The sequence below is a fragment of the Hylobates moloch genome, unplaced genomic scaffold (genome assembly GCF_009828535.3).
Source record: "Hylobates moloch isolate HMO894 unplaced genomic scaffold, HMol_V3 SCAFFOLD_2, whole genome shotgun sequence".
Lineage (NCBI taxonomy): Eukaryota > Metazoa > Chordata > Mammalia > Primates > Hylobatidae > Hylobates > Hylobates moloch.
The window spans coordinates 79,335,059-79,359,357 of NW_026652277.1; the positions used below are offsets into that span (position 1 = coordinate 79,335,059).

Below are 24,299 nucleotides of genomic sequence, written 5' to 3' on the forward strand. Positions count from 1 at the left end.
GGATATGAAATTCTGGGTTGAAAATTCTTTTCTTTAAGAATGTTGTATATTGGCCCCCACTCTCTTCTGGCTTGTAGAGTTTCTGCAGAGAGATCAGCTTTTAGTCTGATGGGCTTCCCTTTGTGGGTAACCTGACCTTTCTCTCTGGCTGCGCTTAACATTTTTTCCTTCATTTCAACTTTGGTGGATCTGACAATTATGTGTCTTGGAGTTGCTCTTCTTGAGGAGTATCTTTGTGGCATTCTCTGTATTTCCTGAATCTGAATGTTGGCCTGCCTTGCTAGATTGGGGAAGCTCTCCTGGATAATATCTTGCAGAGTGTTTTCCAACTTGCTTCCATTCTCCCCATCACTTTCAGGTACACCAATCAGATGTAGATTCGGTCTTTTCACATAGTCCCATATTTCTTGGAGGCTTTGTTTGTTTCTTTTTATTCTTTTTTCTCTAAACTTCTCTTCTTGCTTCATTTCATTCATTTTATCTTCCATTGCTGAAACCCTTTCTTCCAGTTGATCTCATTAGCTACTGAGGCTTCTGCATTCGTCATGTAGCTCTCATGCCTTGGTTTTCAGCTCCATCAGGTCCTTTAAGGACTTCTCTGCATTGGTTATTCTAGTTATCCATTTGTCTAATTTTTTTTCGAAGCTTTTAACTTCTTTGCCATTGGTTCGAATTTCCTCCTGTAGGTCGGAGTAATTTGATTGTCTGAAGCCTTCTTCTCTCAACTTGTCAAAGTCATTCTCCATCCAGCTTTCTTCCATTGCTGGTGAGGAGCTGCGTTCCTTTGGAGGAGGAGAGGTGCTCTGATTTTTAGAGTTTGCAGTTTTTCTGCTCTGTTTTTTTCCCATCTTTGTGGTTTTATCTACCTTTGGTCTTTGATAATGGTGACGTACGGATGGGTTTTTGGTGTGGATGTCCTTTCTGTTTGTTAGTTTTCCTTCTAACAGACAGGACCCTCAGCTGCAGGTCTGCTGGAGTTTGCTAGAGGTCCACTCCAGACCCTGTTTGCCTGGGTGTCAGCAGCGGTGGCTGCAGAACAGTGGATTTTCGTGAACCATGTATGCTGCTGCCTGATCGTTCCTCTGGAAGTTTTGTCTCAGAGGAGTACACAGCCATGTGAGGTGTCAGTCTGCCCCTACTGGGGGGTGCCTCCCAGTTAGGTTGCTTGGGGGTCAGGGACCCACTTGAGGAGGCAGTCTGCCCATTCTCAGATCTCCAGATCTGCGTGCTGGGAGAACCACTACTCTCTTCAAAGCTGTCAGACAGGGACATTTAAGTCTGCAGAGGTTACTGCTGTCTTTTTGTTTGTCTGTGCCCTGCCCCCGTAGGTGGAGCCTACAGAGGCAGGCAGGCCTCCTTGAGCTGGGCTCCACCCCGTTCGAGCTTCCCGGCTGTTTTGTTTACCTAAGCAAGCCTGTGCAATGGCGGGCGCCCCTCCCCCAGCCTCGCTGCCGCCTTGATCTACAACACAAACTCTGTGGCATAGGACCCCTACAAGGAGCTGGGGATATAATCTCCTGGCTTTTTTTTTTTGAGATGGAGTCTTGCTGTCACCTAGGCTGGAGTGCAGTGGCTCAATCTCGGCTCAGTGCAAGCTCCACCTCCCTTGTTCACGCCATTCTCCTGCCTCAGCCTCTCTGAGTAGCTGAGACTACAGGTGCCTGCCACCATGCCCAGCTAATTTTTTTGTATTTTTAGTAGAGACAGGGTTTCACTGTGGTCTCGATCTCCTGACCTCATGATCTGCCCGCCTCGGCCTCAGTGTGCAGTTTTTTAAGCCCATCAGAAAAACGCAGTATTAGGGTGGGAGTGACCTGATTTCCCAGGTGCCATCTGTCACCCTTGTCTTTCACTAGGAAAGGGAACTCCCTGACCCCTTGTGCTTCCCAAGTGAGGCAATGCCTCGCCCTGCTTCAGCTCGCACATGGTGCACTGCACCCACTGTCTCGCGCCTGCTGTCTGGCACTCCCTAGTGAGATGAACCCGGTACCTCAGATGGAAATGCAGAAATCACCCGTCTTCTGCGTCGCTCATGCTGGGAGCTATAGACCGGAGCTGTTCCTATTTGGCCATCTTGGCTCCACCCTTCTGTCAGCTCTCTTTTGCATTGCATGCTGAAATGTACTGTAGTAGATTTCACAGGAGGACTCTCTTCTCTGAACTGTAAAGAATAATTGGAATTATCTTAGGGGGAAGAAAAAAGAGAGGCCCTGAGAAAGAAGTTTGTGAAAATGGAAGTGCTAGTTCTAGAAGAAATCTCAAATCTTATGTTTTGTTTAATATGCCCTACTTGCCTCATAATGGGTGGATAGTAGAACTGTGGCCCAGGTAGACATGGCATCCTCCTCATCATAGAAATTGTTTTTTAAACACCCCCTATTTGCAAGGAACTTTGGTAACAGAAAGTTATGAGAACCAGTCCCAGTTTTCAAGGAAACAGACTAGAGGAGGATGGCTAACAACATTGGAAGCTGGAAGGGAAAATGGAATTGGACAAGGCAGGAATTGGTGAGCTCTTAATATGTGAGACCATGTTTCTCTCAAGCAGAGAGAAGGCAGTTTAAGTGTGAGTTTAAAAAGTGCCCATAAAACTTATGGTTTTATTCTTTGTTTTATTCTGCCTTTAATTTTAAGGAAAATTACCTGTGTGGACTATGATGGCAGAGAAAGGTGATTATTGATCCATTTACTGAATAACTCTTTGGTTTTCACGTTTGAGTGGCGTTAGAATAGGAAAATAGAACAAAGTTCACATAACCTGACTTAGTTTTCAGGGATCTGTTATTAGAATATTTAAGTTTAATTGGCTTATACAATTAATTTCCTCTGCTTTTAATGACTTAAAAATTCTTCAGATGCACTGTATTCTACATTTTTATTCTCGATGACATACTATATTACACTAGACTACTCTAAATCCCATCTGGACTGAGTCAAGAAGGGCTCCATATGAGTGGATCAATTATTCATTACATATTGAAAATGGCTACTTTATATGAATGCTGCAGCCTTAAAAGTCCTGCATAAAATGTAAATGATTCTATTGACTCCTAATTAGCAATTACTTTTATCAAAAGGAGGATTACAAAAGATATATGCTATAGTATGAATATTTGCATTCCTCTGTTATTTATATGTTGAAGGCTAATCAGAAATGTGGGTGGTAGGGCCTTTGGAAGGTGATTAGGTCATGAGGGTGGAGCCCTCATTAATGGAATTAGTGTCCTTATAACAAAGGCCCCAGGCAGCTGCCTTGTTGTTTTCCACTATGTGAGGACACAGTGAGAAGACACCATCTGCGAACTAGGAAGCAGGCCCTCCCCAGGCACTGAATCTGCTAGCAGCTTGATCTTGTGCTTTTTAGACTCCAGAACTGAAAGAAAGAAATTTCTGTTGTTTGTAAGCTACCAAACAGACTAAGACAATGAGCAACTAATTATATCTTGATAAACTGTGGAGTGTTCTTCGCAGGCCGTCTATCTCCTAATTCTGTTTTAATCTTTATGTATTAAATAGAGTGACTTCAGTAGGACAAGGTAATGCTCATGCAGGCGTATCAGTTAGAAATAGGACAACTCTGAGTGACAGACAATTAGAAATTCATTGTAGAGAATAGAGCTCAAGCAATCATGGGAGGTGGTGAAGAATTGCATGGAAAACAATTGCCTTGGCATCTGCTGTGGGCCTAACGTCACTGCAGGCCAGCAGGGCCAGCTGTTGAGACAAAAATATAGACGTGAAGTGGAGGAGAGCAAGGAAAATCTGGAACCAGTGAAGACAAACTAGATATTTTTTAGGCAAATTGGAATCTGTACCCATCTCTCACCACTGCTATCTTAGTCTGCTTGGGATGCTATAACAAAATACCACAGACAGAGTAGTTTATAAACAGCAATATATTCCTACAGACCAGAAGGCTGGGAAGTACAGTTCAAGGTCCCAACAATTGGGTGTCTGGTGAGGGGCCCATTCCTGGTTCATAGGTGACACCTTCTCTTTGTGTATGCACATGGTGGAAGAAAAAAAAGGCAGCTCTCTGGGGTCTCTTTCATAAGGGCAGTAATACTATTCAAAAGGGTTCCATCCTCATGATCTATTTCCTTCCTTAAGTCCCCATTCCTAATATCGTCTCCTTGGGGTAGTAGGGGTGAGAATTCTTCATGGGTTAGAATTTCAACATATGAATTTTGTGGGGAAACAAACATTCAGACACTGCCAACCTTCAACCTCCATGCCTAGGAGGCTTGCAGAAGAAGCCAGTGCTCTTCACCATGCAGCTGTACATGCAGTGGGCCCGTAACTTGGATAAATTGTAGGAGGATATTCAGCAAGGGGATCCGTGGGCCTGGCTGCTGCCCCAACATGACAAGGTGAGCAAGCACACAGATGACAACAGAGGCAAGTTACAACAGCACATGGCTCTCCACTAACCTTCAGGGTGTAACACCTGTTGCACTTTCATCTTCCAAATCTCCTGCAAAGGTCTCTTGTGGCCCTGCCTTAATGAGGAACCATATAGCATAGGAATTTGGGGACATCTAGTTATAGCTTAGCTACATTGACCCTGTACAAAACGTCTACCATAGATTAAGAATGTCTTGTGAGGATGCAGTGACTCATTTATATGTTTTGGTGAAGAGGTCAAAGCTAAACACATGTACAAACATGTAAACTTGCTGTTCTCACTAAATGTCAGTCACAGTGAAAGAATAACTGATTTTAGTAGACCTGTGTTAATGGTATTTTTGTTTTAAAAAGTGTGGCTTCATTTACCTGCAACACAGAGCCAGAGTTATGTTCCTTAGATTCATAATTCCATCCTAAAATAAAATTATAGAGACTTCAAAAACTCATTTTGATCACTCCTTTGTCTCCTGTGCTGAGTCAGATCATACTCCATTCATTTATTTAACAAACATGTGTTGATCTACAATTGTGCTGCATTTGAAAGCTAAGTATAGTACCCATCCTTACCCAAGAGGTAAGTCATTCATTATAATACTTCCTGAGATGTGCTTACCTGAAGTACAGCACCAGTACTCTAGGGGTCTCTGGAAGAGCTGCCTTGGAGACATGACTCTAAGCTTAAATCAGACATTGACTGAGAAATAAAATTTTACTTTGAGATGACCCTGAAAGGCAAGTCAGCAAGGCTATAATGTGCATGAATCTGAAACTTTCACTAACTACAACCTACTCTTTCTCACTTTAGAATGACACTCAGAAGGGGAGACATCCATCACCTTCACTGGAAATAGCAAAGGAAATAAAATAAATAACATTTGGGCTCTCCTTACAGGCAGTAATCAGTACCAACCAGAAGGGAGGTTAATGTATTGCCCTTTAGAAAGCCAGAATTGATGTTCTGAGTCAGACCATGCCTGCAACAAAAGCAGGTAAGATCAGTTGACTAGTTGACTGTACTATGCCAAGACTCACAGGGTGTCATATAACTTGGCAACCATCTCAGATCTAGGATCTAGTCTACAGCTCTGCAACTTAAAGGTCTTGGTTTTATCATTTCTACAGTAGGGATCAGGCTGTCATGAATTGTTTGTCTCAAGACATAGAAGAATTGACTCATAAACCCAATATCAAATTATAATCTAAAGGTCTTTTAATGAGCTTCAAATATGAATAAATGGAATTGGACATTCTTTAGGGATTTGTATCATGATTGATCATTACACTTATTTACTGTAGAAACATTTACTTTTATCTAAAATACATTATGGGCCATTTGGAAACAGAATGCCCTCACTCTCAAACTCCGTCCTCAGTTGGGAATTATAGAAGAGAATTGTATTGTGTGCTGACCCAATGATTCTGTGCATGAATAATTGTAGGGGTATATCCTGCTCACAAAATCAAGTACATATCAATAAATTGCATATGAGGGAATTTTTATCTGGTGGTTGAGAGTGAGAAAGGGAGTAGTGGAAGTCTGAAGAAAGCAGAGAAGTTTTTATATAGTCATTATAGAGAACAGAGGGTGAACTGACCAAGAATGGTGATGCCAGGATGGCGCAGGACGTCGGTAGTCATGAACTGGTCTGCTTCTTTAAGAACTGTTCCATGTCTGTCTGCAGGTACACAGAGAAGGGAGGAGATCATATTCACCCAGGGTTGGGTTTTGCGAGGCAAGCTGGGACAAAGGGATGAAGGATGGTTGGGAGCCCTGATCCACCTCCTAGATAAACTTTATCTTTGACACTCTGAGGAGTTAATTCTTATCATCTTGACAAACATGAATTCCAAACATTAATTCCAACAAAATGAAACTTCCTTTTTCTCTAACTGTTGGACCAATTTTAAATGCCATTTTTAAAAAACTAAGTGCAAAGATTTCCAGTGCTGAGATTACTTAATTGTGAAGATACTTCGATTTTGGAGAAAAAACATTCTCAAAATCAATGCTTTCTAGTAGATCTAGCCATTTTATGACTTGGGCCTCCTTAAGGAACTGAAGAAAACTGCATCCATGTAAACATTTACAAAAATTTCTGAACAATTTCAATGATGAAGTCCAAATCAAGAATGCATCAAGCACTTTAATAAAATTAGTTGGTATTTTTGTCCCTTAACATTATCTGCCCCTCCAATAGTATGCCAATTCCATTTTGTGTCTTGGTGGGGAAGTAAAGCAAGATATCCTGACCTCCCCTAACCAAGAGGGAGTCATATAGTCCAAACCAGACCAATCAGATTTTTTTCTCCCTAATTGATCAATCATTAGCCAAATTGCAAAGATGATGGAGGAGGTGAGTGAGGGGTAAAATGGCTAAAAGGCATTCATTTTTTACTGTTAGTAAAGAAAATTTATCTATGTCAGATAGTTGAGCACTTCCTTTTGACTAAATGCCAGTGCCATCCTGTGCTTGTTCTAGTTCCTATCCTGTTTCTGAGCCTTACCCTCTGGCCTTTCAAACTTTTTTCTCAACTGCCCACTGTCTCTCCAATAAATTTTATTTCATTTATTAGCCAAATTTGTTAATTGTTGCTTAATAGTAAACAACACCAGGAGAATCTGACCCAATTCAAACTCTATATGTCAACAATGTAACTTTGCTGGGGGAAGAGCTCAGATGATTGATTTTTATTCGGAGGAATGATTTTGTATTTAATTTTCATATGTAGCAAAAACTCAGTCTTCCTTAACTTGGCCTCTTGATAAGAGCCATCTGGTAGGTCTCAATGTATATGTTCCTGTTGCAAAGGTGTATGCACATTCTTTGGTGTTCTAGTTCCACAGAGCAAATTTCTCAATTTTATTTTATACCGATAGCTATTATAAACATTTTAGGATTTGAATATAAATGTTGGCGGTAATTCCAATAAGATTCCAACCACAGGAAAATTGGACTGGGAAGATTTTTTTCCTACAAGCATATGATGAACTTTTCATTTATCACTAGCCAGAAATCAATGAAATAATTAATGCCTTTTGATTTGAATTCTTTAGACTGGATTTGAAGTGAATGCTAAACTTATTGAGTCTAATGGTAGGTACACAAGACTGGAATGGCAAGATACAAGATAACGAGAGTGGACATATATAAAAGCCTTCTCTAATTTCTTTAGTTGCTTTCTATTAAGCTTTTTGTTCTAATGGATACCAGAAGGCCATTAGAAGTTTGAAATGAGTCATGACTGTTCCATGCATGAGCAATGTGTCTTGGCCAGAATGACAATACTATTGGGAAGACAAAAGAGACTAGAAAAGGAAGCAAACAACTTCCTAAGCTCACTCATATTAATAAAATATTGAATTCATTCCATCTTAATTAGCTGGTCAGATACAACTCATATAGGTTAGACTGAAAGTTAGTCTACCTTATATTTTAAAATGACTACTTTATCGTTCCCAAATTGCAAAAGCAAAGGTTTGCCAGACAACCCATCAAGCTCTGTGCCAAGCTTCCTCTAAGCAAACCACAGACCTGATTCTGCTGATCTATATCACTGGCGAAGAATAAGTGGACTTCTAATCTTTTAAGTTTCTCAAAAGATCCATTTGAATATGTGTCTATTATCAAAAACCACCCCAATCTTTTTTTTGTAAACATATGGAGCATAAATAACAAAAACTGGTTTTAAAAAATTTTTCAGCTCACCTATTTCTAGATTTAGTTAAAACCATCTTATGTTTGCAGTTCCTCCTTGCAATTTCCAAGTCTATACATTACCTTTCAAAGATAACAGTGTTGATTGTTTCCTAATGGCATGGAGGAAAGTAGAAACCTCTTTAGGAAACTAACTCAGAATCTTACCAAAATTCTGAGAAATCCAGGCACGGATTTGGTAACTTCTGAGAAATCCAGGCATGTGCCTAGTTCCTCATATATTTCTAGCATAGAAAGTGGCAGCTTCTGATCTTGTCCCTAACGTGTAAAGAATGTTTCAATACTTTTGTTGAGGATGAAGGAGAAGAGAAATTTTGCAAAAATGCCTGTTGTAAAATTCCTGGAATAAGAGAACTGGCATTAAGTACTAAGAAGTATGAGTCAGAAACAAGCATTCATTTCCTCATTTGGTAAACAAACATTGAATGCCTGCCCTATACCAAGCAGTCCCTCCAGTGAGGAATTCAATGATTAAGAAATAATAAGGCCGGGCGCGGTGGCTCACGCTTGTAATCCCAGCACTTTGGGAGGCCGAGGCGGGCGGATCACGAGGTCAGGAGGTCGAGACCATAGTGAAACCCCGTCTCTACTAAAAATACAAAAAAATTAGCCGGGCGTGGTGGCGGGCGCCTGTAGTCCCAGCTACTCGGAGAGGCTGAGGCAGGAGAATGGCGTGAACCCGGGAGGCGGAGCTTGCAGTGAGCCGAGATCGGGCCACTGCACTCCAGCCTGGGTGACAGAGCAAGACTCCGTCTCAAAAAAAAAAAAAAAAAGAAATAAGTGAACAATTACAATATAATATACTAAGTTGTGCTGGGGGAAAAACAGGTGCTGTAGGAGCTCAGAGAAGAAGCAGGACTCAGGTGTTCATAACTAACACAGGAAAGATTTAATCAAGTAGCAATCTGTGAGTTCAACTTATGGGAAAATATAGTGAGCAGGCACTACCAAACTGCAAAGATGGAACCCAAGGAACCATCATCAAAAAGAATTCCCAGGGAGGGAGGGAGAAATGGATGCATGTTGAGTGGCAAAGATGCAAATGAAGGCAAAAAGGATAAACAGCAGTTTTCAAGCTTTATTTCATGGGAGAATCTGGGAAGTTTATTTAAAATTCAGGTTCCTGGGTCCCATGCCTGAGACTGTGATACAATAGGTCTGGGGAAATGTCAGGGAAGCTGAATTTTTAAGAAGCATCCCGTGTGATTCTGATTCAGGCAGTGCCTTCTTGACCACCCTTTGAGAAACACTTTGTATAGTCATAAGTCCCTGTCACAGTGTGGTCTCTTCTGCCTGCTCACTTCGTCCAGATCTTTCTGAGGACCAACTTACTAGACTTTTTCTCAGCATTGAAGTGAACTGGTATTCTATAAATTTCAACTAAACAGATGCTTTTATTTATTTTTTTAAATCAAACATTTTGAAAACATAATGTGTTGGGGACCAAGGCTGCTGCTCAGCACCTCCTCTCTGCAATTCCCACCTTGCTCTGTCCTTGGAGAGCAGGCTCTGGATGCCAGGTTCAGTGCAGCCTAAGTGTCAGCTACTCCCTTGCTAATGTAAATGCTATTGGCAGGATAGCAAGTATAATCTTTGTCTAGAGAGTCCATTTCTCAGCTCATATCCCCTCTTCCCCAGGTACCTTTCATGACCCCTATGGAGCATGTGAAAATCCCTCTGCAAGCAAAGTAAACTCACATCCTGGCTTTGATTGAAAATTAGACCAACAGAAGGCACACTGTGCAGCACTAGCTTCCCACAGCAAGGATGGATCCTAAGGTATGATTTATAGTAACACCACTCTTTTCTGTAGTTTACAGACCTCTTTCCCTGAGCAGAGAGTTAAACATGTCTTATTAACACTGGCAATTTTAGCACTTCCTTCCTCATGTCGTAATAGCTACTTCTATAAGGATTCTTGTTAAGAAACAACCCCCAGGTATTGACAGACTGCAGAATTTTGCTGCAGGCTTTCCCAGGGCTGTCTACTAATTACTCTGGTCTAGTAAACTTGGTGAAGCCCAAGATTCAAACACATTTTAAAACATATCGCTTTTTAAATGTGTTTTCGAATGAATCAGTTTTATATTTTAAGACACTGCATTTTTTAAAATTATGAATCATTATAAACACACACACACATAATGAGAATTATATAATAAACCTTTTTAGACTCATTACCAAAATTTAAAAATTATCAAGATTTTCCATTTTACTTCTACTTCTATTGTTTGTTTGTTTTCCTGAAGTATTTGAAAAGAAATCCTACCTCCAATGTCATTTAATCTTTAAATACGCTGACCATTTCTCTAGAAAAATGGGGATTTTCCTACCTACCTAACTGTCAATATTACCTTTATCAACAATAATTCATTGATGTCACCTTGTGCCTGGTCCACAGTACTTTTCCTGAAATGTCTCAAAATGTCTTTTTCCAATTGTTGTTTGGTTTATATCAGATAATAGTAAGATGGACACATTCACTTTGTGAATAATTCTGGAATTGGGTTTATGAAAGTGACCCATCAAATCATAAAGTTTTATTTTTCTGAAACAAGCACACAGTATGGCACTGGTTCTTTCTGTTATCTTCCTTCTTTCCTCCCACAAACCTTGGGAGCAAAAAAGTCAACCTCTTTTTTTCTCAGGCCATCTTGCATATCATGTTTGTGAGGCTTAAACGCAAGAGTAATATGAAGTCAAACCAAATCAGCTTCACAGAGATTCCCTGAACCTCCATTGCAGCTTTTACGATGAAAATGGAAAGAGCTTTTTGTCAGCTCTGCATCCAGTGACAAAGCTTAGCAGTGATACCCCACACCCTTCCTGCACTGCATTTCTGCACAATATAGTGATGGGGCAATAGAAGCCCAGTGTTCTGTTAGACTATACTCTCCAGAAAGCCCCATGACCTGCCATCCTATTCCAACATTTCTAGTTAAGGCTACTCTTCCCGAAGGATACAGTACAAAGATTTTGGAGGCAGTTTCCCTAATTCAAATATTAACTCTGTCCCCACTAACTGTACTAGCAAATTAGTTAACATTTTGATCTTCAATGTCCATATCTGTAAATTGGGTATAATAATGCCCATATTAGAGGGAAATTTGTGGGGATAAAATGGGATAACATATGACCCACCATGATGCATTCCATGTCACAAGCACTTAAATGATACTTTCCTCCTCTGCCTCTCCTTCTTAAAGTGTTAAATAAATAGAAAGCCTTTGACACCATCTTACAAACTGTGTTTTGTGGTCCTTCCTACTTTGGAATACTTTCCTGGAGGCGTTCTTCTTCACTAGTTCTTTCCTTCGGTCAAGTTATCCTAACTGGGCAAAACTGACATGTAAATGGGACGGCCGTTGCTGGTTTGAGGAGATAATAAATGTGAGCGTGTGGATGGTTTAGAGACAATTTACATGCTGGTTTAGCAGGCAAGCCTCTCGAGGCCTCCTTATATCCACACTGGCCAACTGCAGCTTAATCTGACAAGCATAATGTGCAGAATGTAAATATTACCATTTGTTCCATGTCATCTCAGATCAGACACTAATTTGCAAATGTAATTTATCATGTCTAAAGAAAACCAAAATGACAGCTCTTACCAGTATTTGGTATTTTTGTGTTAACAATAGTTCATTTATGATTGTTATTGTTTCAGGCAGAAAATATGTCTCAATGTGTTCAGCTGGCAATGTGGGCTTTTATATTGCAACCCTCTCCCAGGCCTTGCTCTCCTCTCCGTTGGTGCATGTTGTTACCTATGCTGGTCTTTGGATTGTTTGCCCCTCTTCTCCACACTTCTCACATAGCTAAAAGAAATGTTCTGATAATAGTCCAAGTTCTGGCATCTGTTTTGGGAGCAGACTGAAGGGGCAATGTGAAGATTGAGGACTACATTTGGTCTAAAGTGGATTTTATCTGTTTTTACTCAGGGTCTCTCTCACAAAGAAAATGCCCAAATGCAGCAAAAATTATTGAAAATCTAGTTAAAGCTGTCTTATAGATGAGCTCAGACTGGCCAATTTGTGACACTCAACTTCAAGGACTTTCTAACCCTAGGTTTCCCAAGAAGCCAAGACACCCAAATTGTCTACTCCTTATGGATCTGTCCCCAAAGCAAAACCATCTGTCTGTGCCAAAAAAGAGTTCGCTAGGCCTTTAAAAATATTAAAGGGGTTCCATTAGTTCACAAGTTGTTATTCTTTCTTCCCCTCCTCATGACTCTTCTAAGGTTGGCAGAAGATTCTATTTTGGCAAGTTGATCATCCCTTTTATCTTCATAAGACCACTGCAGTGCACTGCCCAGCAAGCCGCAGAAAGATCAATATGTCTTTGCGTGACTGCCGGTGAGGTAGGCGGATGCCAGGAAAGAGGCAAGGAGCGAATCATCATAGCTCTGGCGGTCCTCGTTTCAGAAGGGAGACCTGCCAATCCCAGTAAAACACTCATGACATTTTAGAAGAGCTACAGGATCTTTCTGCCTCATTTCTCACATGGAAAAATAGGGAGAGTCAAGTATCCCCAGCTGGAAGGAATAGGTTTTTGTTTATCTTTAATTGAAAACAATGTTCCACCAGGGAACTTAAACCGGGTCTTGTGCTTCTCCCATTGGTGAATGGCGCAGGAGATAAGAATAGAAAGTGTCCGGGAGGGGCCCTGGCCTGTAGATAACTCTTTCGTCATCTTGATTGGAAAAGCTTGTACAGCTGCTTTGATTCAGTAAAGCTAAATTTCTAAGATTTCCTTGACCTTTGCTTAAACTGAGTTTGAGACAGACTATTTTTGTTATCGCCTGATGAGCTAAACTGAGCTAATAAATTATTCACAGTGTGAATAAATCATTAAAAGTGCAAGATAACTTATGAAGAGTTCTGAGCTGAGAATTATCACCTGGTTGATGGCAACAATGTAAGCATTGTTCAAGGAGCCAGAAGTTGGATTTTGCATATTTTGAGTGAGTTCCTTAACTGCTGTGGTCCAAATGCATGTTCCAGACATATATTTGGAAGGCTCACTAGTATTAACACAACTTGTGTGAAGCTCTTGTGAGTCTTTGCATGAAAAGTCTTAGTTTGAAGTAGACTGAATTTTATTTCTGAACATCAGTGGCTATAGGGGCTTTCCTTCTTTCCTTACAGTCTTGAGCGGTTTTTGAAATGCAGCAGATATTACCACCACAACCAACAATAACTGACAAAAACAAAAACATAAAAAACCTCCACACAGCTTCAGAAGTCAAAGATTCAGGAGCTGTGGTGGAATGCAGATAATAATAAAATATAAAGAGACTACCACTTTACATCTATGTCATCATAATTGAAAGTAAGTCTCTTTATAAGCCTTAGAAAAGTAGCCTGATGTAGTGGATATGATCCCAAATCCACTTGCATGTCTGTGATTTGTGCCATTAATGATGTATTTAACCTTGTTAAAAGAAGTATGTTACAGTCTTCCTGATTTATGACTATTTGTTAGACATATATTACTCTCCATTATGTGAAAATACAACAAAACTTAAACCTCCAAACTACAAAATTTCTCTTAAAGAACTATATTACATTCTAATAATTTTACAAATATAGAATTCCTTCATAGTTTCTTAATTCCCACAATAAACATTGGATATCTGTCCCTCATTTTCCTTATCTGTAAAATGAAGATAAAAATAATATCTACCTCATAGGATTGTCTTGAACTTTGTAGAGCACTTAGAATAGTGTGTCTAACATATTAAGCACTATATATATGTTAGTAATTATATTATTATTTATGCTGTACCCAGTAGTATTGCTGTGGGTGGGCAGAGGATGCAGATATTTAAAAAGCATGAATTATGAGTAGTTTTCACTGTGACCTAGCTGGGGAAGGATACCAACAAGTATGAAATATAAAGATTAAGACCTGGAACCAAGTGAGTATTATATAAGAGCAGGGACAACACCTGGAAGTGGGGAAATTACTCTGAGTTTGTTTATTTAGGAAAGGCCTTTAGAAGGAAATCATAAGACTTTTTCTAAGGCCAGGTTGAAGAGGAGAAACGAAGGTCACTGCAGATGTGGTAACACAGGATCCATGGTTTGAAATCAAGGCTAAACATGGCATTTGTAAGGTCAGAAAGAGAAGCCTTAGTTGAGTGAAGAGTGCATTGGGGTTGTGAGTGTGGGTCAGGCTACAAAGTAGTGGCAGAGAAGAATCTCTGGATAAACATATCGTGAGACTTTCCATGCCATCTTGAGGAATTTGGATTTTAGCCCCAAGGCATGGAAAGCTATTAGAGAATTTTGAACAGGAAAGTACCCAGATAATAGTAGTCCTACAAGAATGCTGTTGTGTAAAATGAGAGACGCTTGAGGAAAGTGAAAAGTTGGATACAGAAGTCAAGGCACAAAGGGATTAAAGTTTGGAATATAGAAATGATATGGGACTAATTACAACCGATTTTCTAAAAATTGCATATGTATGTCTTTAAGGTCATCCTGTAAATTAGATAAATTATCATCCACATCTTACTGAAGATAAAGAGCTTCAGGTAGAGAAGACTTAGATGACAAAGTTACACTTGAACTTATTTATTAAATATGTATTGCGTGCCTGCCCTGTCCAGGTTATGTTATAGCCACTGAAGAAATAGAGTGAAGAAGATTTACAAACTTCAAGAAAATTTATAGTGTGAGCCTAGACAATGGGCATTTGGGAAATGCTTGTAGAATTGAATAAAAGAATAAATGAAGAAATCATATTATGTATAATATTTTGAAATGACTCCATATGAATAATAACAAAAATATGCCTTTAGGCTTTTAATTCAATGAGGTTGCACACTTTATTCTTAGCTCTAGCTAATTCAGACCACCATAGGTCAAGTGTATCTGAATAGCCACTTGGAGAATATATCATTTTCTATTGCTATCATAACAAATTATGACAAACTTTGTGGATTAAAATATTATAAAAGTATTATCCCAGAATTCTGTAGATCAGGAGTCCAACATGGATCTCATGGGACTAAAAACCAGGTGGTGTTGGTGAGGCTGCATTCCTTTCTGGAGACTCCTCCTTCATTCAAATTATTGGCTGAATTTAGTTCCTTGTGATTGTAGGACTGAGTTAGTTTCTACAACCTGGATGTCAGCTGAGGGCTGTTCCTAGCTTCTAGAGGCTATCACATTCCTTGGCTCATGGCTCCCTTTTGTCAACTTCAAAGCCAGCAATGTCAGGTTGTCCTTCTCATTCTTTGAGTCTCTCCTGCCTCTGCCTCCACCACACCTCTCTCACTGACTGATTTTTCCACATTTAAGGATTCACGTGATTGCACTGGACGTGTCCAGATAGTCCAGGATAATCTTTCTACTTTAAGGTCATCTGATTAGTAATCTTACTAGCATCTGCTCAGTCCCTTTAACCTCGTGTAGTCACAAGTTATGAGGCTTAGAGTGTGGCCATTTTGGGGGGGGTGCTTTATTCTGTCTTCTACAGAGAGGAATGAAGCACTATATTTAAAGCTTTAGATTAGATGTTAGACACTTCTCTCATTCAGGATTGCTGAAGGCATGTTTCTTAACTTCGTTTCCTTTTCCCATTCATACACTATATTATATTTAAAGGAGAAAAAAAAACAGAGGTACATATTGCAAGAAATGCTACAAATATTGAGGCGTAAGGACCAGGTAGAATGCCTTTGCATATGAGAAGTTTTACACATTCCGGTGATGCATTTGTTCATTGCAAATGATATTTTCTGCTAAATTCATGATTTTTTACCATTTATTCGGAAATAAAGAAGAGCCTTCCTCTCAAATTTCCAGTGTGCTAGATGAGATTAATTGGGCAGGCAAATTACTACAATACAAGAAAACCCTTCCTACGATGTGCTACCACAATGGAAGTACAAAATACTCGGAAGAATAAAGGACGGAGGGGTTATCTTTCATCTGAGAAACTAGAGATTAATTCATGGCATTTGAGTACTGAGGAGCAGGTAAGACAACAGTCAGAGAAGGGAAGAGGCACTTATTTAGAGTAAGGGATGGCTAAATAAAGTTCAGAGCTGGGAGATGATTGTGCATCTTTAAGTACTTGGAATTCTTTCAGACTGAAGTAAAGCATAGGTAAAAAGGTTTATTTGGATAAAAAATGAAGTGTTATACAGATAAAAAAAAAATACCACAAAGGGTCACATTTTTCAGAAACAGGACTTTGTACTTTTTTTCTAGAGAGAATGGGGAGACATCAAATGCATCTGAACAGAGGAAGGCAAGATCAGTGTCATACATCAAAAAGTGATTTGTGGCCGTAACAGGTGAAATAGAGAGGAGTAAGCTTGGAAGTGAGGAGAGCCACCAGAAAGTGCTGGTAATAGCATAGAGATAATGAATCACATGCTAACTAAAGTAGCGATGGTATGAATGTAAGTAAAGGGGAAATGAGAGGGGGACTGAGGACATAGAACCTAAAGGAATGTGACAGGGATTAGATGTGAAACAGAAAAATATGAGTTATGACGTTTAGAGCCTTGGCAGAAGGCTCTAGAAGAGCATAGGTACCATGAATAGAAAGAGCAATCTACTCATCTGACAAAGGGCTAATATCCAGAATCTACAATGAACTCAAACAAATTTATAAGAAACAAACAACTCCATCAACAAGTGAGCAAAGGATATGAACCGACACTTCTCAAAAGAAGACATTTATGCAGCCAAAAGACACATGAAAAAGTGCTCACCATCACTGGCCATCAGAGAAATGCAAATCAAAACCACAATCAGATACCATCTCACACCAGTTAGAATGGCAATCATTAAAAAGTTAGGAAACAACAGGTGTTGGAGAGGATGTGGAGAAATAGGAACACTTTTACACTGTTGGTGGGACTGTAAACTAGTTCAACCATTGTGGAAGTCAGTGTGGCGATTCCTCAGGGATCTAGAACTAGAAATACCATTTGACCCAGCCATCCCATTACTGGGTACATACCCAAAGGATTATTAATCATACTGCTATAAAGACACATGCACACGTATGTTCATTGTGGCACTATTCACAATAGCAAAGACTTGGAACCAACCCAAATGTCCAACAATGATAGACTGGATTAAGAAAATGTGGCACATATACACCATGGAATATTATTCAGCCATAAAAAAGGATGAGTTCCTGTCCTTTGTAGGGACATGGATGAAGCTGGAAACCATCATTCTCAGCAAACTATCTCAAGGACAAAAAACCAAACACCGCATGTTCTCACTCATAGGTGGGACTTGAACAATGAGAACACATGGACACAGGAAGGGGAACATCACACACCGGGGCCTGTTGTGGGGTGGGGGGAGGGGGGAGGGATAGCTTTAGGAGATATACCTAATGTTAAATAACAAGTTAATGGGTGCAGCACACCAACATGGCACATGTATACATATGTAACCTGCACATTGTGCACATGTACCCTAAAACTTAAAGTGCAATAAAAAACAAATATATATATATATGCCACACAATAAAAAAAAAAAAGAGTGAAGCCAGGTAGAGAAGAAGGTTGGGTTGGAGGGACAGAGATGGTGAGGTTGGTTTTTATCTGTTAAGTCTGAAAAGTGGGCAGAAATTTCAAGTAGAAATGCTAACGTAAGAGAAAGTCTCAGCAAGGATGAGACGAGGGTCAAGAAGAAGGATGTCCACAGTTAAAGATGAGAACAAACCGATGGCCAAAGAAGATGGAAGAGATTCACAGTAGACACAATGGCATGGGAAGATTTAAGAAAAAAACCTTGATTAAGATGTTGGGAAGCCCCTGAAGAGAAGAGCAGACGTTGAGATCCAATATCTACCTCTATTTGGTAATTATAACTCACGTTGTCATTGGCAGAAGCCCTTGGGGGAGGAGTAGAGTCAAGATGTAAGACCGAGTTAAGGAATAATTTTTGTTGCTGTTGGGGAAACATTCTAAGAATAGAATTTAGCTGAACAAAAGGGGGGAAAGCCCATGTAGAATACTAAAAATACCATGGCAAGTTGTTTGATGCCAATATGGGCAAGGTGGGAGACTTTAACTCCTTAAATTTATTTACCTTAAAATGACATCTTAAATTATCAAGAAGGTTAGTTACATTTGTTGTTTTAGACTAAAAATTCCAGCAGTGGGAATCATGTATGCAAATCTCCCATATAATATATCCTATTTTTAAGTAACTTGAAGTATACATAAGGTTTTAAAATTCCAGCCAGGGTTAATGTGAGAAATGCCTAGCCCTGAATATCAACTGACAAGGCTGTAGATTTGCTAGTGTCACAGCTGAGATGACAAGAAGAATATTTTTCTAATTGCTGCCAGGAAGCCAGAGCCACCCCTTGAGCAGCAGGACTTCAAAGATTCACTGGTGTTCCACTGCAGAGGGTTCTCCTGAAATTAGTGAGAGTGAAAGGAATGTGCTGTGAGCCCCCATCCACTGTTTATCTGGGAGGGCTGGGAGGATAGCGAGCTTGACAGTGAAATTCTAACCCGGAAAACTGATGAGATGCCAGCATTTTCCTGCCTTGTGGGGACTGCCGGGGGTATCTCCTCTTACTTCATAGGGGAGTGACTGGTATTTGAGTGCTGATAACTACAATCTTGGTGGTGAGGCTGAGTCAGAGAGGACATTCCAGAAAAGCAAATGGCTGAGAAAAGAGAGCCAGGCCTACAAACAAGAATAGAGGTTCTGGACAAACCATGGGGCTGCCAGGGTGCTGGTAGGAGGACAGAGGCTACAGGAACATTTTCTGAAGGGAGACCTAGTATGGACATGCTCATATTTTAAATAGGAGTGGCAAAGGGAAGGAAGAAATATGTTTGATCTCTGGCCTAGCATATCACTACTATTTCCTGAGGAATTTTTTGTGTCAGTGATAGACAGCTGGAACAGAGAGCCTGATTTATGGAAAGTAGCTGAAAACAGTTGCTTCTTGAAAATCAAACCTCTATGCCAAAATCCCAATTGGATAACCAAAAGGAAAAATTATATATTATGCTGAGCTTTCTCAGAAGACTATTTCTATGCTATGTTGACTTTCCACATGCAGTTGTGCATCTGTCTTTAGTAACTGAAAACCATAGAACAATCCACAGTAACCGATCCTTAATTAGACCCAAAAAGCTGATTTATATTTTCCTTTTTGGGTTAGGTTAAACCACCAAATCAATATGGGAGGGAATACCAAGACAGAAGACAGTGTGGGTTGTTGTACTAACAAGACATCAAGTATGCTGTTTGGAGAATGTTTCTAAATTATAACTTCATTTGTCATCTCCAGAAGAATTTTAAAAGAGAAGTTATAATCCTATTAGGCCAGCAGAAAGAGATATAATAGCACTGTCTATACAAACAACAATGTCTCAGTCCGTTTTCTGTTGCTGTAACAGAATACCATATACTAGATAATTGTAAATAAAAGGAATTTATTTCTTACCATTCTGGAGGCTATGAAGTTCAATAGTATGGCACAGGCATCTGGTGTGGGCCTTTATGCTGCATTATCCCACAGCAGAAGAAAAGAAGGGTAAGTGAGTATAAAAGAGAAAGCATGACGGACTGGGCTTGCTTTTGTAACAACCCACTTTCTCAATAACTGACCCATTCCCGAGGTGACTTAATCTATTCATGAGGGCTCCACTCTCAGGACCCAATCATCTCTTATTAGGCCTCACCACCCAACACTGTAGCATTGGGGAATGTGTCTTCCAATATGTGAATTTTGGTAAATACATTCAAACCACAGCAAGTGGCAAGAAGGAGAAGCACAGACTGGTGGTTGAGTAAGAAATGGAACACGGATCCAGAGGATTTTATACTGGTCCACTGGGACCACAGTGCAGGCTTTGAAAAAGGCCTCAGAGATGCAGCAGATTTTAATCTCATGGCGTCACAAATACCTTAATGATGAAAACTCAGGTTTAACAATGTTACACCCTTCAGGGTTGCATATTTATTATCTTTCTTAGTAATACTAAGTCTTATCCTCCAATGATACCATAGTGACAAAACATAAAACTGAGTTGGGACTCCCCAAATGCCACAACATTCCCTTCCGTCTTCTTTCAAATGTTCCCCAGTGAGCCTGCTGTTTTCTTTTTGTTTTTGTTGTTGCTGCTTGGTTTTTGTTTTTTGAAGTGCAATTTCACTCTTTTTGCCCAGGCTGTAGTGCAATGGTGCCATTTCAGCTCACTGCAACCTCCGCCTCCCTCAGTCAAGTGATTCTCCTGCCTCAGCCTCCTGAGTAGCTGGGATTACAGGTGTCCCCCACTACGCCCAGCTAATTTTTTTTGTATTTTTAGCAGAGACGGGGTTTCACCATGTTGGCCAGGCTGGTCTTGAACTCGTGAACTCAAGTGATCCACTAGCCTCAGCCTCCCAAAGTGTTGGGATTACAGGCGTCCACCACTGCACCCGGCCTAAATTATTCTCAAGAGGCGATAGCATGCTTTGACTGTGGATTGTGTGGACGGCTGAATTAATGTTAAAATAGCTAATTATAAAAATAATTCCTATTTTATAGTAAACATTTACTCTTTGTCAAGTATGCTTAAGGACTTTGTGTCCTTATTGTCTAAGGACTTTATGTATTTTATGCCATTTCATTTTTATGATGATCATGAGCTGGGTAGCATCACTATTTTCATTTTGCATGTGAGGATACTAGGACTTGAGAGCAAGCCTGGTGGAGTAAATAGCAGAGCTGGCCTTTGAACCAGGACCTATTCAACTCCAGAGCCTGCCTCTTACACCCTAGGTTGGCTGCTTCAGAACAAAGTTCCCAGGAGATATTAAGCAATATATATGAATAATTAAATGTATGTGTTTTTGGCCAAGATGAGTTTGGAAACTTACCAATGGGGAGAGTATCTTATTTAGAGAAATTGTCAGGGTTTTTCTTCTTTTTGCAATTGGAAAGTGAGCAATAAGTAAACATTTCTTTTTGGCCCACACTTAGATTCTTTCTTTATAGTTCCAAGAAGTATAATTTCTTGTTTCTCTGAGCCAGAAAGAGGAGTAGTGGTTGGCAGATTGACAGGTGACCAATGGATTGATCAATGGGATGTAGTGGCTGCTACACTTTAAGGTGACCCCTAAATAACTGTGCCAATGGCAGAGAATCCTTTGGCAAGCTTACTGCTCTATGTGGGATAGACACAATGGCTCTGTCTCCTTCCCCAGCTGGGTCCCTGACTTTGCTTGAGAAGCATAGGTAGAACTGGAGCCTGCAGAACCAGAGTTCCATATTCTCTTTTATTCTAGTTTCCATGGGAGGGCCCTACTTTGTATGAAGTAAATGTATTCCTGAAGATTTGAACATAATCACATTTAAGCAAGTCATATTTGAAATGTAGTATGATGATGCACTGTGTCCATTTGTTTCTTAACATTTTAAATAATAAAATTGAAAGGTTACTTAAATTAGTTCAGGACTTAGAGTCAAGGAATGCTAATTGCTTTCATGTGAACCCTTCATAAGGTGAGTAACTTCTAATTTTTGAAAAGCTCATTTTTTACTTAGATTTCTTAAAACAGGATGTATATGTATTATACTTCCAGACAACTTATTGACTAATACATACATCACATAATAACTATAAAGTTTATTCTCCTTCATTTTCAGTTTTCTCATCTGTAAAAAAGTATGTCTCAAGATTGTTTAGAGAATTCTATATGCTACAAGGAATTCAGTATCTGGCCTATGGTAGCGGTCTGATAAGTGATAGTTCTTGTTAACAGCAGTCAGTTTGAAATCCAGAAAGCCCTGCCTGAGAGTACAGAGCTCTTGGGTTTCATCTAAATTTTAGCACCTACTCTCTCTGTGACTGCTGTTACTTCATCTCTAAAGTAGAAGTGATTATTTATTTGGCTAAAATTTAAAGCACTGGACCAAAAGGCCTTTGGAGGTTTGTTCTAGGTCTAGAATCTATTTTTAAAAGATTTAATTCAATTGTATAGTTTAATTTAGAAACTGGTAGAAACTAGTTGCTTGGCTAAATCTAGTGTGTGTCTTATAATTGTTTTATATTCTCTTGTTGTTATCCCCACCATTACAGACAAATGGGATGGGCTGATTTCATGCATTCTCATTCACATGCATAACCCCGTTCTGTTTTTTCTCAGTGACATTTTTCCTAAGACCTTCATTCCTTTCAAATTCATCATATTTCTTTCTCTTTCTTACCTTTCTGATATTTTTTTTTCACCAAGAGGACTGACTTAAAAAATGAGTTCAGCACCTCAGCAAATTTCAGAATTGTGATTAAGTCTATGCCCTTTCTCATTTATTAGAAGCTCTTATTTCTCTCTCATCATCCTCTCCCTTCTGATAGATTTGCCCTTCTAATACTCCTTAACCCTTTGGGCTTACCCTATCTCCCTTGGCTTTTTTGCTTTTCTTATCTCTATTCTGTTGGCTTTAACTGATGTAATTTGTTTTCCTTGTTGGTTCCCCCTCCTCTGTAAAGACATGAACACTCACTCTGAATATTTCTCACTTTTTGCATTAGTCTTTGTCAGCTGAATCCCAATCTAACACAGTTTTCATGAAAGCTTATAGCAAGTCCAGGCTTTTCTCATACTTCTAAATTTTCAGTCCTCTTGCAAAGTCATATGATACTTGCCAAATCGATCTCCTGCAAATTAGTTTTAGATACTGTTTCTCATTTTCTGATATGGAATCACTGTGGCATCAGGCTGAGCAGTTGATCTCAGCTTTGAGCAAATATTCTCTCTAGTGGATCGGCTTGTACCCCATTTAGTTTGCTAGACTTGGGGTCTATGGTATGTATAGTTCCTGGTCCACCTTGAAGTCTAATTTGGGGCAGGTCACTATGTCTTATGGCTCTCAGTAAAACATAAAACTAGATATATCATTATTGTCCAGATCCATACACTTAAATTTTCTTGAAAACAATAACGAGGTTCTAAGAGCAATTCTGAATCATCTCATAAGATTGTATCCATAATCTCAAGTTCCCTTGCATTGGGTTAAAAATGATTTCAATTCATTGTGGTGTGGGGACCTTGGATCAGAAGCTCAGACTACATATATTTATTTATATTTATGAACTACATTGGGAAATACAGATTGTTGTATTTAATATATTTAATTCAGCTGAAATTTTTTTCCAAACCCATAGTCCATGGCTGAGATGAGGGGGAGGAGATAAATGGAATCTTGGCTGGAGGAGCATTTGGGAACTGCTGGACTAGATGGTCCCAGAGGTCTCTGCTGGTTCTTTGGTTTCATAAGTACATGGCTCATTTGGGGCAGGCTGGAATTTATCTGCAGCGGAAGCTGTCAGCTCTCACGATCTTGACTCTGTAGTTGACTGGTGGGATGGAAGGCAGGAGGTTTTGCACTAAGAAAGGGTCAATTGTCATCCTTTCCTTTCACAACAGGCTTGACCTCCCGTGGGCTAGTACAATCCTTGGGAATTTATTTAGTACTCTGGAGTTAAATGTGAAGCAAATGTTGCTTTAAGCACATTTTGACCTTGCCTTTTTTTTTTTTTTTTTTCTTTTCAGTTTTCAAGTTACCAGAAAAACAACTCAGGGAGAAAGTTTTCTCTCCATAGGTTCTGTTGATTGGGGTGACAAGAATTTGATAAGTTACAAGGTAACCACAGAGTCTGATGTGAGTTACAAGCCTGGAATTCAGTGTCATGTGGTTTCTCAGGAAATCTCAAAATTGTTGGGGAAAAAATTCTTTGACTCATTTTTGAGAACAAGGTGTCACACGTCTTACAGAATGGCCCATATGAATCTTCTAGTATTGAAGTCAGAAAAGACACAACAAAGATGATCATATTTTCTGTTTTTTAATTGTAAGGAACTGGAATAAGTGATCAGATAACAATGAACTGGGGACCTCTTCATAGCATAGATTTGCAACATAAGGCAATATTATAAAGGATAATTATGTAGTATAAAAGGTCATATAACATGAAGAATGAAGTTCATACAACATGAAATTAATACAATGAAGTTAGCACAGCATGAAGTCATATACCATGAAGTTAATACAACATAAAAATGATAGAATGTTCTATTACATAGTTTCCAAGCATATCCCTGAAAATTAAAAGCATTGTTATAGTAAATAGGAATAAAATTTAAGGGAAGAAGGAAGATATTCATTTAAATAGTTATTGTCATAGCTCAG

At 39.5% G+C, this 24,299-nt stretch overlaps 1 long non-coding RNA gene across 1 annotated transcript in view; it reads right to left on the reverse strand.

Annotated features, from left to right (window-relative positions):
• Positions 1-18,021, reverse strand: part of LOC131382548 (uncharacterized) — a 50,771-nt gene extending 32,750 nt beyond the window's left edge. Inside the window, exons 1-2 of the long non-coding RNA XR_009212108.1 lie at positions 17,975-18,021; positions 1,991-2,161 (exon numbers count right to left, since the gene is read on the reverse strand). This is a non-coding gene — a long non-coding RNA (uncharacterized LOC131382548). The remainder of the gene's footprint in view (positions 1-1,990; positions 2,162-17,974) is intronic.
• Positions 18,022-24,299: the final 6,278 nt, after the last annotated feature.